Source organism: Carassius carassius, chromosome 49 (genome assembly GCF_963082965.1).
Source record: "Carassius carassius chromosome 49, fCarCar2.1, whole genome shotgun sequence".
Taxonomy (NCBI): domain Eukaryota; kingdom Metazoa; phylum Chordata; class Actinopteri; order Cypriniformes; family Cyprinidae; genus Carassius; species Carassius carassius.
This window is the reverse complement of record NC_081803.1, coordinates 13,751,179-13,769,400: the sequence shown is the minus strand read 5'-3', so window position 1 is coordinate 13,769,400 and position 18,222 is coordinate 13,751,179.

The following is an 18,222-nucleotide window of genomic DNA, read 5'->3' as shown; positions in this document are numbered from 1 at the left end:
GTCTGTTCGTTTGTTAAAGTGGCAACAGACTTGGCATATTTTACTTGCATGTGTTCTATCCACAAGAAATACAATTTTACAAATTTCATTCTGTTTGTGTTTCTCTTAAAATAATGCATATAATCATGCCATTTTCTTGCCCTGTTATTTTATAGACATACATAAGTTAATTAATGTTTTGCATAAAATAACAGCTTTAGATGTTCCATTATTCTTCTTTCTTTTTTTTTTTTTACCGCGGTATAATACAGATTGTCAGAGATGTAACCAGTTTTGATTATTTAGTCAGCTGTCTGGCTGCCAAAAATGTGCATTGAAAAAGAAGCAGCCCAGATATCTGTATGATATCATGTTTGAATCAAGCTTTAACAATGCTGTCAAATTATTTATTTTTGTTGAAAACAAAAATCTCTCACCATTCTAAATGGAATCCAGCTTAACTAAGCTGCAGCTTTACAGCTGTTCACAAGATTAAAACAGAGAGTCAAAGGTTATGGGCTAAAGGGCTATAAGAATAGTGAACTGTCCTAACTGACACCATTTTCTGTCTATATCTGGGTGTTTTCTGACAACCTCATTGTGTCTGCGTAGTTTATAAAAGTAACTGTAGATTAATGCAAACACTTTCACGACCATATGTTGATGGATCCTGAATCCTAAACTGTAGCTGCACAGCACACATGCTGATAAACACATCAATGTGTTTTTCATATAACTTTATAGTACAAAAATATAATAATAGCTCAAATTTGCTATTAGTTTACCAAATAGGAGCAAACCCATACGGATGATTCAATTGTGTATGAAGTTAGCCTAAGGTGTTCTTTTCTCAGATGCGTTATAAAGAATCCCTCGATCATGATGAATATGAACAATAAAGAGCGACAACCCCGTATTGAAAAACTGACTTTTTACTACAACACTGGACATTGTATTTGTGAATGCAAATCTAAAATGGGAATCTCTTAGCATATTATACCCCACAGACATGCATTTCAATACCTTCAGCTTAATGAGGAAATGGATATGTTTGCTCATGATCAGAAGCATGGCCTTCTGATTAGACTCGCTCTAGAGGCATTTCTGAACACCTTGCTGACATTAAGAGGAGCACTTCTTAGTCAGATCACATAGTAACTCGCGTCTTCGTGAAATCAAGCCAGCATTTTTTTAATTTATTTTATTTTTTTATCATCAGCGAAGTCACGAAAGCCCTTTAAAGTGCTGAATGTGAGAGAAATTCTAATGACCCTCTGAAACATTAAGGAGCGGTGAGAAAGTGAAGATAATTACTATTATTAATTCATAATTATATAATTATTATTTCTTAATTTAGCATTTTAGCAAAGATGCTGGAAGCATATAAGTGAATTTGTGTATGAGAGATTGCTTTAAGGATCGGCCGTCAAAATTCCTTTGCATTTTATAAAGCCCAAAGTGCTTATTTGCATGTCTAATGGGCACAGATATTTCTGTTTCTGTTTTTCTACAAGCAAAAATACACAAATGCATTAACAGTCAATTAGACCAAATTTGCCCATTTGGATTAAGGATATATTGATAAACCTGCCATGCTGGTTGCAAGGCAGCATTTTTTTATATTTAGGGTGTCCGCGATGACTGACCCCTACAGGGTCACAGATGTGCTACTTGTCTAACAAAATGTCCTCTACCAAGATTCCTCCTGCGATGCCCTTCCTTATTTTATTTTTTAACTCTAAGACATATACCAACCCTAAAACCCCAAAGCTTTTACTTGACATGAAGGGAGTTGATTCTGGATTTTGGAGCAAAATGGAGATACGAAGTACAAATTCTACCTGTAATACTGATGGATGCTTTGCTCTTTTTTGGTATGAGTGAGTCGTCAATGATGGGAGCTTTTTACAACCATCTTTACACTTATCTCACTCGACTGGCTTTATATCAGATCATTATCACAGTGGTGTGAATGATCATTAGATTCACTCAGGAGTGCAGCTGATTGCAGCACCTGCAGACACCAGTTCAGAGAAAAAGCACATTTTGGTTTGGAGGCTTTCATTATCAGCCATCTCTCTTTTATCACCTAAAGCATCATGAAATCACATGGAAATACTATAATATGTGCATTTTTGTAAAGACAGAGAAACAGGTTAACAGGTTGGTGAGTTGTCATGTTTAAGTTAACATGTCTGAAAGAGAGATTTTTTGGTTCATTGTATTGATGAGTTGACTCAAACCACTTGAAGTGATTCAGTCGTAACTCGTGAACTAATATGTTTCCCGTACAACTAACTTATGCTTAATTACCATAACGTCATTTGTCGAGAACAAGCTAGTAACTAGCCGGCCGAAATAGTAATAACTTTAATTCACATCCGTCATTTGAATCATGTTGGTTCAGCAATATAGAATTTACGTTATACAAAGTTCTGTCAACTCTAGGCTGTTAGGTCCTTAAAGCAATCAGCTAGTAATCACATTGTTATTTAAACGGCACAGCTTATTTGTTTATTACTTGCTGCTCAACATTAAAATACTTGGCCAGTGTTTGCTGTAGCAGTTTACATTTCGCTTTCAGAACCCCTCCACCTTCCCCAGCTCCACCTGTATAGATCTGCTACAGGTAATTTCACATATGTACAGGGTAAATTCATGTATGTTACATGTACACAATGTTGCTTTAGAAATGTAGTAGGCTACAGATTACAAGTTACCCTATCTAAAATGTGACAAGTTGTTTAACTAGTTCAATTACTTTGTTAAAGTAAAGTGACTTATAACATTAGATTACTTTTTACCTTTTCTAAATTTCTACATTTCTAAATGATCCTTACTGTAGTACTCAACACTGATTACTGTCAGACTTTCAGAATCCTTCTTTACTTGATTTAAGATTATAATAATTTAATTTTAAAGAACAGCCACCACAAAGTCAGACTTTAGCACCTCTTTTTGCTTTGAGATCATTGTGAGGTTAAATACAGATTTAAAATCATAAGATATTGATTAATAGTTATGAAACTGTTTTTGAAATCAAATCTTTGCACAGCTATGGCATACAACAGTGCTCTGGAATAAACAGTTAATCTTAAAAAATAAAGCATACACAAACCCAGAAAAGAAAACAACTATTCTGTGTCATACAGTCCTGAAAAATTGATATCTCATATTTTAAAGTAGTCAATGCCATTTGGGAAATAAAACAATCAAATCTGCATGTGTGTGAAAATATTCAGATGTAACCCCCTTTGTAATCTTTAACATGTTCATAAGTAACTGTAATTTAATTACACTTTTGTCCCCCCTCAGTAACAGATGTATTTTGCAATTCAATTAACATAATTCGATTACTTGTAAACCTCTATGTAAGCAGCGGTATGTGTCACAATCTCACAGTAGCATAGCAGATCAAGTCCAAATATGACTTTGTGAGGGTGGTAATGTAATAACTTCTGTTAATTAATTGGTTTAAATATGTCAGATTATTGCCATAAATTATTAACATAACATCTTAGGGCATTTTTGCGTTTGTTTTTCAATGTTTTGTTTAATTTACAGATGTTTGATTAAAATATGGGTTCCCTTATGTCACACTCTTGATTCGTAGTGCTAGAGCGCATTCATAAACCAAACTTGATGGTTTTGCTGACAATATTAGGCTTATTAGCGTTTGTCATAGACAATATTAGAAAGACTTGAAAGACTTTAAAAGATTGTGAGCTTTTAAAAAGCATTTATTTTATATTTTTATATTATTTACATAACAGTTCAGAGCTGTAGTGGTGATGGCACACTGTTTGCAAAAGTTCACTGGAACTATGGTTTTGGGAAACACTGAATAGCTGAACCATGAACAATGGAACTTATATAACAATGCTTCTGGGAAATTCAGAGAGTGGTTTTGTGGATCACCTCAAACGTTTCTTTGAAAAGATCTCACTCAATGATTTATATACAGTACAAATCATTACATGCAAAAAGCCATTTTCCTTACAGTGTTTTTAATTATTGTTGTCTGTCCATATTAGACCATTTAAACATTAAAATGATAAATCTTCAACTTAATATACAGTGTTTACAAACCTTTTGATTTATGTAAATAGATGATAATTCGCTACCTTGAGTGGAAAACCACTCCGACAACTTCACTGTTCCAAATGAATACCTAAACAGACAAATGAAAATGACACCACATGCCAGAGAGATTCATATGGGCAGCACCCTTTAGTTCATTATGTTATTCCATCATCTCAAATTCTCCTGCATGTCTACAAACAAAAGCCTCTCATTGCCCATCAGACATATAAAGATGAGGTCTCTTGCGCAGCCACCCGCCGTCCCGATGAGAATTTACCTCAGCACCTCTCGCAGATGGGACCTGGCCTCATGGGAGCACTGTAGCCATGGCTAACCCCCCTCCGGCGGCAAGGCCCAGGTGTTTCCCCTCAGTCAGACACCAAGGTAATTCAGTGGCGACTCCAAAACACACATGCTCCCTCATCAGCAGACTCTCACCCGAGAGCAACTTTACATTAAAGACTTGTCTCATTAGAGCGCAGCGGACACGGCCGAGGCTAATGAGAGAGGCTGTGATGACGGCAGGCTCTGATATTCAAGTGCAATAACAGACCATGGTCAGGGCCAAAGCCATGTCACGCCTGGGTGACGGTGAATGGGAACGGCACTGTGATGTTGGCATTGACAGCATCCAAGTTCAAGGCTCAGTAAGATTGTATTGGTATTGGCTATCTCGTGCGTGTTGAGGGAGTTGCTGTTTACAGAAGGAGTCTTGTAATGATCCAGGTCAGGGACAGATACCAACGTCTCTGAGTCGAGGTTGAGCATGATATCATGTTGGTAAACATTTCATCAGATCATTTGAGATTCAGCTTGCTGTTGTTCAGTGTATAGTGCAGGGATTTCCAAACAAAAATAACAACAAGGATGTGCTGTTTCTACGTGTATTTAGCTTTGATTTGAAATAAAACAGTGCATCCTTGTGGCGCGGAGGACATAGAAAAGCATACGCAGCACGGTGATATGGAGTGACACAGAGGAGACTGTTGACAAAGGAATTATTGAATAAAGTCATTATTTTTGTTTTCTTTGCTTACAAAAAGTGTTCCTGTCGCTTCATATAACCCAGATTGCACTTCTGATGGCAGATGGAGTATTCTGACGACGAATTTTCATACCTTTTATGGACCTTGACCCTGTTATTTACTTGGTAGTCCATTGGACAATCTCAAGCCTCCAGGTTTTCATCCAAAATATCTTAAATTGTGTTTCCGAAGACGAACAAATCTTTTACGGGTTTGGAAAGACATGGAGGTAAGTGATTAATGACAAAATGTTTATTTTAGGGTGGAGTATCCCTTTAATTATTTCAAATAAATGCAATCTTACTGCATGCATCTCTGTGTCTGTTTAAATGAGGCTGAATCTGCTTTAAATCAGACACAGAGATGCAGTGCGGTAAGATCACATTTACTTGAATTAATTAATGATATAATTTATTTGAATTAATTTTACCCCCTCTTTGCAGAGAAATATTATGTTGCGAGTCTTTAGCCTGTCAAAGCTATTTTAATAGTTTCCATAAAAGTTTAATAAAAGTTTCCATGCTATGTTGTTGTTGTCGTGTGCAAGTGTGTAGCCAAGATTCAAGATTTTTATTGGGTACGGGTTGGGTTGGGTTGGGTAGCAGACCTCTAGTGCTCTCAGAAAACCATATATCAAAAGTTTAAAATCAAATGGTTTAAAATGCATGATTTCAGCATCAGCACGATAAACATGATAATCAGAACCAAAACAGATGTTTTTAGCAGGTCCGAGCTGTAATTCTAGAAGCTCTTTTCTAGAAAAGAGGGTGGTCAACAGCAGCTCATTTGCATTTAAAGACACAGGTCCTAAAAAACAGCTTCCACTCAAAATAGGCATTTTCAAAATGATATTATAAATGATCTGTGGAGTATTTTGAGCTGAAACTTCATAGACACATTCTGGGGACACCAGAGACTTATATTATACATTGTAAAAAGGGGCATAATATGTCTCCTCTAAGAGTATTCACATCCGCGTTTTGCAAATCAAACACTTCTCTGTACAAATATGTCAGGTTTAAGAAAAGTTGTACATTGGCAATAGAGTAGTGATGTATGAGCAAGGCGAATTTGCATGACAAGCTTGAGTAAAAATGAAGTCTGCAAGCTTTGTGGTTAGTTATTTGAGTCTTTGTTAGATTAGAAAATATTTTGAGATAAGCCGATATGTATGTCTCTGTTTAGCAAAACACTTCCAATCTCCTCCGTGGGACCACTCGTCAAATTCACATGACCAACTTGAAGACAAATGAAATTTCCCTTACTTGAAATTCCCATTTTCCCCAAATATTTTTCTTGAAAATACTGTATTTCACCTGCAAAATATAACCACTTAAATGTAAATAAGACGGTGTCTCTAACTCTTCAGATACAATTGCGTGGTTCAACATGAAATCTGTAAGGGGAATATTTGGCCTCTTGCAAAACTCCTACAGTATTTGCACAGATTCCTATTGTGGACAGCATCTTTAACTCTTTAGATAAAACTGACATTGTTCAAAATTGTTGTAGAAGTCTTATTTGTAGACATCAAAGTGTCGTGCTTTTTTGGAAAACCATTATCATTTAAATAATAAACCTCTTTGCTTAACTAATCCTGTACTGTTTGTGCATGACATGAATGCTACATTAAAACTTTGTGCCATGTTGAGGTGATTTGTACTTTCCTAAGCATTTAGACTAGCTGATTTCAACCTGGCAACTGATAAAAATTGCCAAAAAGCCTCACTGGTCTATAAGGAGGGACCCAAGTCATGCTTAGAGATTTGTTTGTGGGCTTTTTGACTTGTGCTAGTAAACAATCTCATAGCAACTAGTAAGAATGCAATAACAACCACCTAGAGACCATATGAAACTACTCAAATCACCCTATAGCAACCACATAGCAACACAGCTCATGTCATCCTAGCATAGCTTTACATTGTTTTGTTTTGTTTCATGCTCATGCTTTCTTGTGTCTAATAATGTGTTGGACAACTGGGAGCCTCAGAGAACCACTGTGGTAGTGCCATTGTAAACACAGCTATGTTGTTCTTATGTCTGTGCTGGAATCACAAGCATAACATAAAAGTAGACAAATAAAATCAACTTTCATCTGCACTTTATACAGATTTTTAGGTGGCTTTGTTATGTTAAAGTGTTGTGTGAGGGGTCAGAGATGGCCGCTGTTGCCCTCATTATCCTGTTATCCCCTCACCTCAGTGGACCTCTTCATTTGCAAATAAAATAAGATTGAGTGAAAACATTGAGGAGAAAATCACCTCATCTCCATTGATTTCTCTATGACCAGCACTTCAAAAGCTGGGGGATTTACAAGGCAGCTTTTCATGCACAAGTAGTCTCATAAAAGCAAATTAAGGACCCTGAAGCAAACAAAAACATTTTTAAATTAGTTTTGGAGGTTTTGAAGCCCAAATGAGCACTTAGTGAAGCATATCCATTTTTTCAGATTAATTATTAATTTCATTACTCTCTCTTTGATGCACAATCAGTGCTGATAACTTTCAGTCAGAATGAATAACTGTGAAGGGAGACTCAATAAAGGCATCAAGATGGTGATGAGTTTGATAAATGAGGCGAATGAGTAGTCTACTCTAGTTTGTATCGATGTAGTTGGTGAGTGATGAACCGGACTGATGGTGGCGTGGGCTGGAGGAGTGCCAAGGATGGTCAGTTCTCTGGTCCTCTGTGGCCCAGGTGTGGAGCAGCTGCTTCCTTTGGATGGATCCGCCAGGTCCAGCCCCTGACCCCAGCACTGTCCATCTTTCAATACACCATTACCCCCAGCAGCTGCACTGACCTCTGGTCTCTCACATGCCTCGGTCACTTCTTATTGCGGCAGGGGGTTTGCAGGACACATGGCAGATTTGACAACGCATGCAAGCAGATTGTGGTTTATTTGGCTATAATTTAATTTACTGGAAAGTAGCAATTGATTGGGCTGATTAATCATTTCTTATTGGCCACTTTAAGATCATTGTGTAATGAATATTTGACAATAGCATGCACATTCTGCCGTAAATATTATCATAAAAAAATATTATATTATATTATATTACATTTTATTATAGTTCATTTGAAATAATGAACTATAATAAAATAATAAAATACATAGAATTGTATGTATATTTCATCATTTATAATTGTGTACAATGTAATTTCAAGTAAGGGAAATTTCATTTGTCTTCAAGTTGGTCATGTGAATTTGACGAGTGGGGCGTGGCAGAGAGCCGTGGGAACGGAGCGAGGCCAGTGGAGTGATTGGGAAATGAGCGACACCTGCTCCACTCACCGGTCTCGCATCCCACGGAGGAGATTGGAAGGATACAAAAGAGGAGCGACGACAGTGGAGGACGAGAGAGCACCAGATTTTCAATAACTAGTGCAGTTCTGTTATCTAGAGAGTACACGGGCAAAATGGTTGCTAAAATACAAACATACACATTCAATACAAACTTATTAGAACAAATAAAAGTATAGATTTTAAAATTAATTGTATTTTAAATAAATACTGTATCAAATCATTAATTATACACATTATATAATTTTTACTTAAAAGAATTACAAATAAATAATTTGATACAGCTATAAAATGTATGTATATAATTGTGTACAATTAATTATTTTTATTTATTCAGAATGAACTACAATAAAAAAATATCATTTTTTATAACATTTTAAAATATTTAATTAAATAATTGTATTTTGAACATTGTATAATTGTATAGTAATAATTTTACACATTACATTAATTTAAAATAATATTCATTTGAATAAAAAACATTGTACACAATTATAAATGATGAAATATACATACAATTCTATGTATTTTATTATTACATTATATAACATTATTTCAAATGAACTATAATAAAATGTTTGTAGAATATTTTTTTACAATGTTTTTTATTCAAATGAATATTATTTTAAATTCGTGCTGTTTTGAATAACTATAGGCCTATCTCTAATTTGCCTTTTATTTAAAAAATTCTAGAAAAAATTCAAATCAACTACATTCTTATTTAAATTTACATGCTATATATGAAAGTTTCAATCCGGCTTTCGAGCACTCCACAGTACCGAATCAGCACTACTGAAGGTTTTTAATGACATCTATCTGACAACAGATGCTGGAGATTCTATAATTTTAATGCTCTTAGATCTTAGCTCTGCTTTTGATATGGTGGACCATGATATTCTTTTGTTGAGACTCGAATATGATGTGGGGCTGAAAGGAACAGGAACAGTATTAAATTGGTTTAGTTCATATTTAAGCGATCGAAGATTCTCTGTCCGTTTTGGCTCCTTTATTGCTCACCTTCGATGGGGGGTCCCCCAGGGCTCAATCCTGGTCCCTATGCTCTTTTCCCTATATATGCTCCCTCTGGGCTCCATATTAAAAAAATATGATTTAAATATGACATTCAGATTTATGTCCCTATTAAACGGGCAGGAAAAAATTCATTTGAGCACCTGTTGGCTTGCCTAGACTAAATAAAGAAGTGGATGTCTGCAAATTTCCTAAAATTAAATGAAAATAAAACCGAACTTATACTCTTTGGTCCTTCTAAAAGTAGTTTAAACCACCTCCCTGAAGCATATACACTTTCTTTGCCGGTAAATACCTGTGTGAAAAATCTTGGTGTTTCATTAGATAGTTTGTTGAAACTGGATAAGCAAGTGAATTCTGTTGTCAGATCTTGTTTTTTCCATCTACGTATGCTGACTAAAGTTAAACCTTTTCTATGTCCCCAAGCTTTTGAATGGGTGATACATGCATTCCTGTCATCTCGACTGGACTACTGTAATTCTCTATACTATGGAATAAATTCAACAACTCTAACATGTCTTCAAATAGTCCAAAATGCAGCAGCGAAACTTTTAAAAGGCATTCGCAAACGTGAACATATTACCCCGATCTTAGCTTCCCTTCACTGGTTGCCGGTTCGCTTTAGGGTCAATTTTAAAATTCTTTTATTTGTCTATAAATGCCTAAATAACCTAGCTCCCCTCTATCTATCTGAGCTCCTGGAGCATTACAATCCTTCCAGAGATCTTAGGTCAGGTACACAGAAACTTTTGTCTATACCACGGTACAGGTTAAAACACAGAGGTTATCGTGCCTTTGCCATTGCGGGCCCGACACTATGGAATAGCTTGCCTAATCATGTTCGCTCTGCACCTGACTTGTCAGTTTTCAAATCACGCTTGAAAACACACTTTTATTCAATTGCTTTTAATAATTTGTAACTTGTCTTTTAATTTTTATGGCTCTGTCTGTCGTGTGATATTTTATTGTTTTGTAAAGCACATTATCAGCTTGTCTGTATAAATGGTGCTATATAAATAAATTTTGACTTGACTTGACTTCTTGTCTATGAGGTCAGAGTCTTTACAGGACTGATCCAGTTCACTTTCACAAACAGTAAGTCAAGTTTGCGTGAAATCCAAATACACAAGCACAGGTATCATTGTTGTTTTCAATAAGAATTTCAACCTCTGAATTTTCCACCAAGGCCGTAGCATGTGATTGAAGCGAATGAAATCCATCACAGCATGCCGTGTCAGACATTGGCCCTCTAAATCTCTGCACAGTGATTCATTCAGTCGACACCTTTCAGCTGTCTCATAATGAGAACGCTCTTCATGAGGAAATTGGCTCACTTGCTGTCCCGTGACTTTGTGCGCCCTTGATTGATTACCACAATAGAAGCTCAAGAGGATACGTGGTGAATGTGTGTCTTATCTCTCCCTGCTGAAGGTGTTCAGTTTGTGTCTATTGCTGGACGCAGTTGGAGCAGTTAGGATTAATTTATTACTAGGCTTGATTCAAGTTTATGTTGTGAGGGTACAGACATTCAGTGTAGCGGCTTCATAAAGTCTGTGATCCGGAATCAAAGTTAACCTAGATAATGTTATTGTTCATAGGTTGCTGTTTCAAAGCTCAGGAGACTTAAAGTTATTGCAAGAAACATAACTCAGTTACAACTCTGTCTCAAATGTGTCTCAAATTAAAATTATACCATTTTTATGAATGATAAAATTTTTGACATTCAGTAAGAGCGTGGAGCTGTAAAATCAAAATACCAAATGTGGATGGTAGGGAATCCGGATGCATAATCATTTTGGTTATAGACATATGATCAAAAGTTGCCATTTAACAGGCGAAAATGAGCTCAGTTGAGTCTGAGTCAAGTTGAGATGCTTCAGTCTTAAGATATCAAAAGTTGCTCATTGTTTTCTTGAAAATCATAATTAATGAATCACATTGTATTGCAGGTGTCATTTTGAGGGGTCGTTCTCCTGGGGTGAAAACTATGTGGCATGACATTTTCCAGCAGGGTTAAAGGTCTGCAGCCAAATGTCAGCACGCAGGGGACTGGGCAGATGGCCAGCAACACTTTCTATCCACCTCTTTGGTAATAGGCATCCCTTTATCCCAAAACGGACAGGTATTCTTTAAGATTCACTTAACTGGGGCATTTTGAGTCCAGTACAAACTATTTAAATCCTCGTATAATCCTCTTAGATGACAAATAAGATGAAATTCAGATGGTCTGTCACACTTTTTCTTATTTAATATTGTTTACTGACAGACCGTGGCATGGAAACGGTCTTTCGAGCACATGACTATGATTATGTCCTGGCCCCACTGGGGCTTGCAGACACTAACTCATATACAGGGTTGAGAGGATGAGCGGATGATAGAGTGATGAGAGAGAGCGAGACAGAGAGGCACGTGTTTGGGTACGGTAGCCCTGCTGTGAGTTTAATTAAAAGGGGCTGGAAAAAGAGGGGCTGCAGTGGGGCCCACCGGGGCTCTTCTTTTCCCCCTGCCTTTGATTAATGACACGCACTAATGACCCTTCAGAATATAAACTGAATTTTCTGTAAACACTACATCCAACGTAACTTTTCTTTGTTATTCCTTTATTTTCCCCTTTTATAAGTCACGCACCACTGTTCCTTTTGAACTATGCTGCATGAATCATCCTCCTAACTAATTTAAAGGCTCAAATAGTGCAGCTTGTAAAGAAAGACGGCCTTATGATTTTGGCAATTAAAAGGCTAAAAATGCATCGAAATAGGACCAGAATAATATAGAGACTTAAGCCAGTAAAATAATACCTAGCAACCACTTGGCAATGCCCTAGCAATGACAGCATCGTTGATGATAGGTAAGCATCACACATTTTAGATGCATGTTTCTTTTGGAGATTTAAAATGTACTTTTGTCACCATATTGATTTTAGAACCTTAGACTTATGTTCTGTTGTTATTTTCACAACAATTTTATCTGTAGTCGTGTTATCGGCTGCTGATGTGTAAAGTGGCATGTGGACCTGCTTTGGAGGGCTTGCTCACATTTGCAAAGAAAGGTCAGAGAGCACTTGACTGGCATTGCTGTCTCATTCACAGTCTAATCCTGCCCTGGTTCAAAAGGATCTAATTGCATTCATCAGATATGATGGTGTTTTTGTTGATTAGAAAAGTCAATGTTTGTTTGGGTTGAAATAATTTAGCAAGCAAGGCAGCCATATCTAGGAATAATATCAAGGGATTGCATTATTAAGCCTTTTGTTTAGCTTTGAATTTTGAAATGAGAAACTGACTAGTGGCACCAGGTGGAATTGCAACAGTATTTCTTCCCTAAAGGTTTGTCCAGCACTTTCACCACATGTCACCATTAAGAGGAATGACTTTTCTGTTCATGTGTATGTGTTTTTCAAAGCAGGGTTTTTAAAATGTGAAAATCTTTCCAAATTTTTAAAATGTCTTTACTGTCCCTTCTGATCAATTTAATGCATCCACGCTAAATAAAAGTATTAATTTCTTTCATAAAAAATAAAGAAATACTTATAGTGTATATCAAGTGCACATTGACTTTGAAAGCCCTAAAAATACTTTTGTTTGTAAAAAATCTTGTATACTTTACTTTTTTTTAACCTCTAGCATTGCTTTGTTGGTCTTTTGTTGTTCCCTGGACCCAAATTTGAAACTCTTGCTCCAGAGTTTACACTATTTGTCTGAATATGTGCTTATTGAGTGTGTGTGTGTCTGTGTGTGTGTAATGGGTGGAGTTCGAATGAGAATGAGAGTGAGAAAAACAAAAGAGTCTATGCGCCTTACAGCAACAAAACCTGAATGCCGTTTTGAATTCAAAATCAGCTAATTAATTTCCAAGAGACTCATCACACGCTGCCACTTACAACAGTAAGCGTCCATGTATACTGCATAACTTTCAGTCTTCACTCCCAACCTCTAGTGCATGGAACTTAAAGGTAAACTTTTTACCATCTTACCAAGTCAAAACACTCGACCTTCGAGCACTTAACCAACTAAATTATGTATTCATCTCGAGGAATTCTCCTGGAATGTCATCTTCCAGAAAGAGTCACAGAATTCCATCTTTTGCTTCTGGAACTTTTCCCCAGTGTTGGCATGTCCCTCATTAGCATGGCCCCTTCATTAGTCTGGGGGTCTGGGCTGCTCTTTGTTCTTTGGTCCCCACTCTGGATGATGCCAAGCAACCTCGTCCATTAGTCTGTCATTGGTTGATGCTCTTGGGGACCAGACCTTACCAGCCCATGCATATTCAACTGATACCCCACAAGCCCCCTAAAGCAGGACAAATGTGCCCCAGGTAAAGAAAACGGTGCCATATCAACCCCCCAGATATTAAAATGCACTAATAAAGACCACATGGACTCCCTCAGTAATGTGTCCCATGAGAACAACCGGGTAATTAAAGACCTTGCGCCTTATACGAACACATATCATTCATCTCCAGAGTGGACATGCTCATACATAGAAATTACATGGTGTTTTTTTTTTGAGTACTGTTGTAAGTTTAACTAACTACACACAAATTTCCAGTGAGAGAACATTGTAGTTGCTGTTTTTGAAGCACTAATTCACCCTGCGCTCCAAGGACAATCTGAATTGGTTTTGTCCTTTTGGAGATCTGACTATATGGAGGGATATGTTTTTATATGAAATGCAAGGAGTGCAAATGAAGGGCAAGATCTTAATAAAGCCTCTTATTAGAAAAAAAGAATGGCAGTAATGAATTGGATAAGGTAGAGCCCTCTCTACATTTGGTATTCCAGCACTGCTTTTGTTATTGTTAGACAGGAGCAAATTGATACAAATAGAGGACAAAGGAAATGCACAGAGCATCGTGACTGAAATACAATTTAGCTTTTTCCAAGTGTTTGAAAATGGCCAGCGGCAAAACTGAAAGATAACACTGGAGGAGGGAGCAAACACAATATGTGTTTCAAGGAAACTTTTAATTGTGTTTGGCAAATGTAACCTTCTTTGTGTATGCAGGAGCACATAGGTCGGCTCTGTACACTTCAGGCCTCTTCAGAAAGTTGACTGTGCGTCTAATTGTGACAAGGGTGTGATGATTATGTGAATGAAAAGATATGAACCTAATTACAAGGCTCTCTTCCTTTTGTGAGAGTGGGTTTGGGAATAAGCTTTGTGTTTGGAGGACAACAAGGTCCTCTGGGATGCAGCACTCACCCTTGTTGTGTTCTTATTCTGTAATCAGTTTGTCAGCCTTTGTGTGTGTATTTGTGTGTGTGTCTGTGTGTGTGTGTGTGTGTTGTGAAAAGAAGACTGTAATAATAAAAACTCCATAATCATCGGGAAGAAGGAGGCGGGAACCGGCGGACAATCAAAATGAAACTTTAATAATCAAAATAAACACAAAACAGCGCATCAGCCCCTCACGGACGACTGATGCGCACAAATAAAAACCAAAACATAAAATAAAATCCAGGCCTGGTCCTTTCTCGTCCTTCACTGTCGTCGCTCCAGTTTTATATCCTTCCATCTCCTCTGTGGGACTCGAGACCAGTGGTGGGTCGCAGGTGTCGCTCATTTCCCAATCACTCCACCAGCCTCGCTCGTTCCCACATCCTTCGGCCCCCGCCCCACTCGTCACATACCCCCATCGCCCCTCGCAGGCCGGAGGGGTACTCCCGAGACTGCGCTTTACGGGGGGGGGGGACCGCTCACGGGGACCTGCGGGAACCTGGGGGTAGGACAGACAAGGCGAGAGAAAAGGAGATGGAAGGAGGAGCGACAGAGACGAGAGAGGGGAGAGAGGAAAAAATAAAAATAAATAAAATTCCGGTTCCCAGACGCACTGCTGCTCGGCCCTCCACCAGCTGGGTGATCTCCTCCGCGGTGCCTGGCGGTGGAACTGGACGGCCCTCGGCAGACGGCACGACACTCCTCCGCTGCCCGGTGGACGGCGACGGCTCCTCTGGTTTTGGGCAGCCGGCAGGAGTCCCCCGTTCCCTGCTCCTCCCCGTTCCGGCAGATGGCAGCAGGCTCCGGCCCCCTGACGAACGGCGCCGACTCCTCCGCTCCCTCACGGACGGCAGCCGCCCCTCCACATCACAGGCGGCCGGCAGCGAGCTCGCCTGTCCCCGGCAACTCACTCCAGTCCACCGCCTCGAGCGTCCATGGCGGCACACTTCCACGCCTGCTCGATGGTACCGCGGATTCACCACAGCGGCGAGGGAATCTTCAGCAGCACGTCCCTCCTTCTCCCGGGCTTCGGCACCACTATAATAATAAAAACTCCATAATCATCGGGAAGAAGGAGGCGGGAACCGGCGGACAATCAAAATGAAACTTTAATAATCAAAATAAACACAAAACAGCGCATCAGCCCCTCGCGGACGACTGATGCGCACAAATAAAAACCAAAAAATAAAATAAAATCCAGGCCTGGTCCTTTCTCGTCCTTCACTGTCGTCGCTCCAGTTTTATATCCTTCCATCTCCTCTGTGGGACTCGAGACCGGTGGTGGGTCGCAGGTGTCACTCATTTCCCAATCACTCCACTGGCCTCTCTCGTTCACATCCCTCGGCCCCGCCCCACTCGTCACAAAGAAATTAAACATAATGTTTTTGGCATGTGGTGCTATTTATCAGATTAAAACTTACAAAAGAGACGTGTGAAGTTCCAAGGACGATAACTGTAAGTGTAAATTTAGAAAAATCTTTATATATACAGTACAGACCAAAAGTTTGGACACACCTTCTCATTCAAAGAGTTTTCTTTATTTTCATGACTATGAAAATTGTAGATTCACACTGAAGGCATCAAAACTATGAATTAACACATGTGGAATTATATATGGAATTATATACATAACAAAAAGTGTGAAACAACTGAAAATATATCATATTCTAGGTTCTTCAAAGTAGCCACCTTTGATTTTTGCTTTGCACACTCTTGGCATTCTCTTGATGAGCTTCAAGAGGTAGTCACCTGAAATGGTCTTCCAACGGTCTTGAAGGAGTTCCCCGAGAGATGCTTAGCACTTGTTGGCCCTTTTGCCTTCTGTCTGCGGTCCAGCTCACCCCTAAACCATCTCGATTGGGTTCAGGTCCGGTGACTGTGGAGGCCAGGTCATCTGGCGCAGCACCCCATCACTCTCCTTCTTGGTCAAATAGCCCTTGATGCCTTCAGTGTGACTCTACAATTTTCATAGTCATGAAAATAAAGAAAACTCTTTGAATGAGAAGGTGTGTCCAAACTTTTGGTCTGTACTGTATATATATATTTGTGAATAGGCCTTAAAGCTATTTTTTTGTCCTGCCTGTTAATTCATTAAACAAGAATATATTAAAATGCGATAATGACACAGGAATGATTTCTTTTTCCAGCTGATGAATGGTAAAAAATTATAAAGGCCAGTCCAATTCCATGTGACTTTAAAGAGCTTGAATATATATATTTTTTCCCGTTGATAAACTTAATTTCAAAATTTTTTAAAAAAGGCAGTTCTTCTATGATGAGAATTAAAATGTCATTTCGATATTCTTTGCAGGGGAAATTGTACAAGTCCAAGTTGTCTGGGTCATTTAACTGTCCGTTAAACAGGAAATGATGTCATAGGATCCCTCATAACTGTGAATTAAAGTCAGTAATATTCTCAAAATATCAGATAATTGGAGCTTTTATGACAAGGTATATATATATAAAAACTAAAATATTAAAATATCATAAATTATACTTATCACTGGGAGGAGACCCCGGGGAAGACCTAGGACACGCTGGAGAGACTATGTCTCCCGGCTGGCCTGGGAACGCCTCGGTGTCCCCCCAGAAGAGCTGGAGGAAGTGTCTAGGGAGAGGGAAAGTCTGGGGTTCTCTGCTTAGACTGCTGCCCCCGCGACCCGGCCCCGGATAAGCGGAAGAAGATGGATAGATGGATGGATACTTATCACTCGTGATACTTAAGTACTTTTTCCCTTGAAAAACAACTGAAAGTGTGTATACATTCTTAATGTCTTTTTGTATAATATGAAAATGTGTATACATTTTCATTTTATGCATATAAGATGTAGGGAAAATATGCAAAAAAAAATTCCCCCTGATGGTTACAGCAATTGAAATTTTGCTGAAAATAGTATAAAGTGTTTTAAACCATATGAAACTGAATATAAAGTGTACTTGGCACAGAATTTTAAAAAGATGTTCCCTTTTCTTGATAATAGACACTCTTATATGCCATTGACCTGTAAATTGGATTTGAAATCATTTTTGTCTGCCTTTGATGCTTGACCTCAGAACCAAATTTTACCCTAGAACCTAGATTTTTCCTGTTCTCTTGCAGTAAAGCAGTCTTCAACAAAACAGTTCCTCATATCTGTAAGAAATATCATTATAGCCCTGTCATTTCCTCTGAAAGTCGTTAGCCTCTTCCTTGGCGCTGTTTCCTAATAGCTTCAATGTGAGAGATCTGAGGGAAGAGCCATGGCAGGTCTCAGTCTGTACCTGGAGGATGTCAGCAGGTGATGGAGCCCTACCAGGCGGTCTCTTCATTTGTTTAACTAATAAAAGAGCCTCTTGCTTCCCCTATAATTGCCCCCAAACATCAGCAGGCTGGGGTCCAGAGGGGTCGGTGGGTTTGAGGAGGATAAGCCACATTCGAGAGGTTTGTTAAGCATCTTGTACCCTTAGGAGACTGCGAGTGGACAGAGAGAGAGAGAGAGAGTGAGCTGAAACAAAAAAGGGAAGCCTGGCTAGACAGCATGCACTAAATATGCTTTTATTTGGTCAATGTTTTTCATTTAAAGGTAATTTTTAATTTGATTTTTGTTTT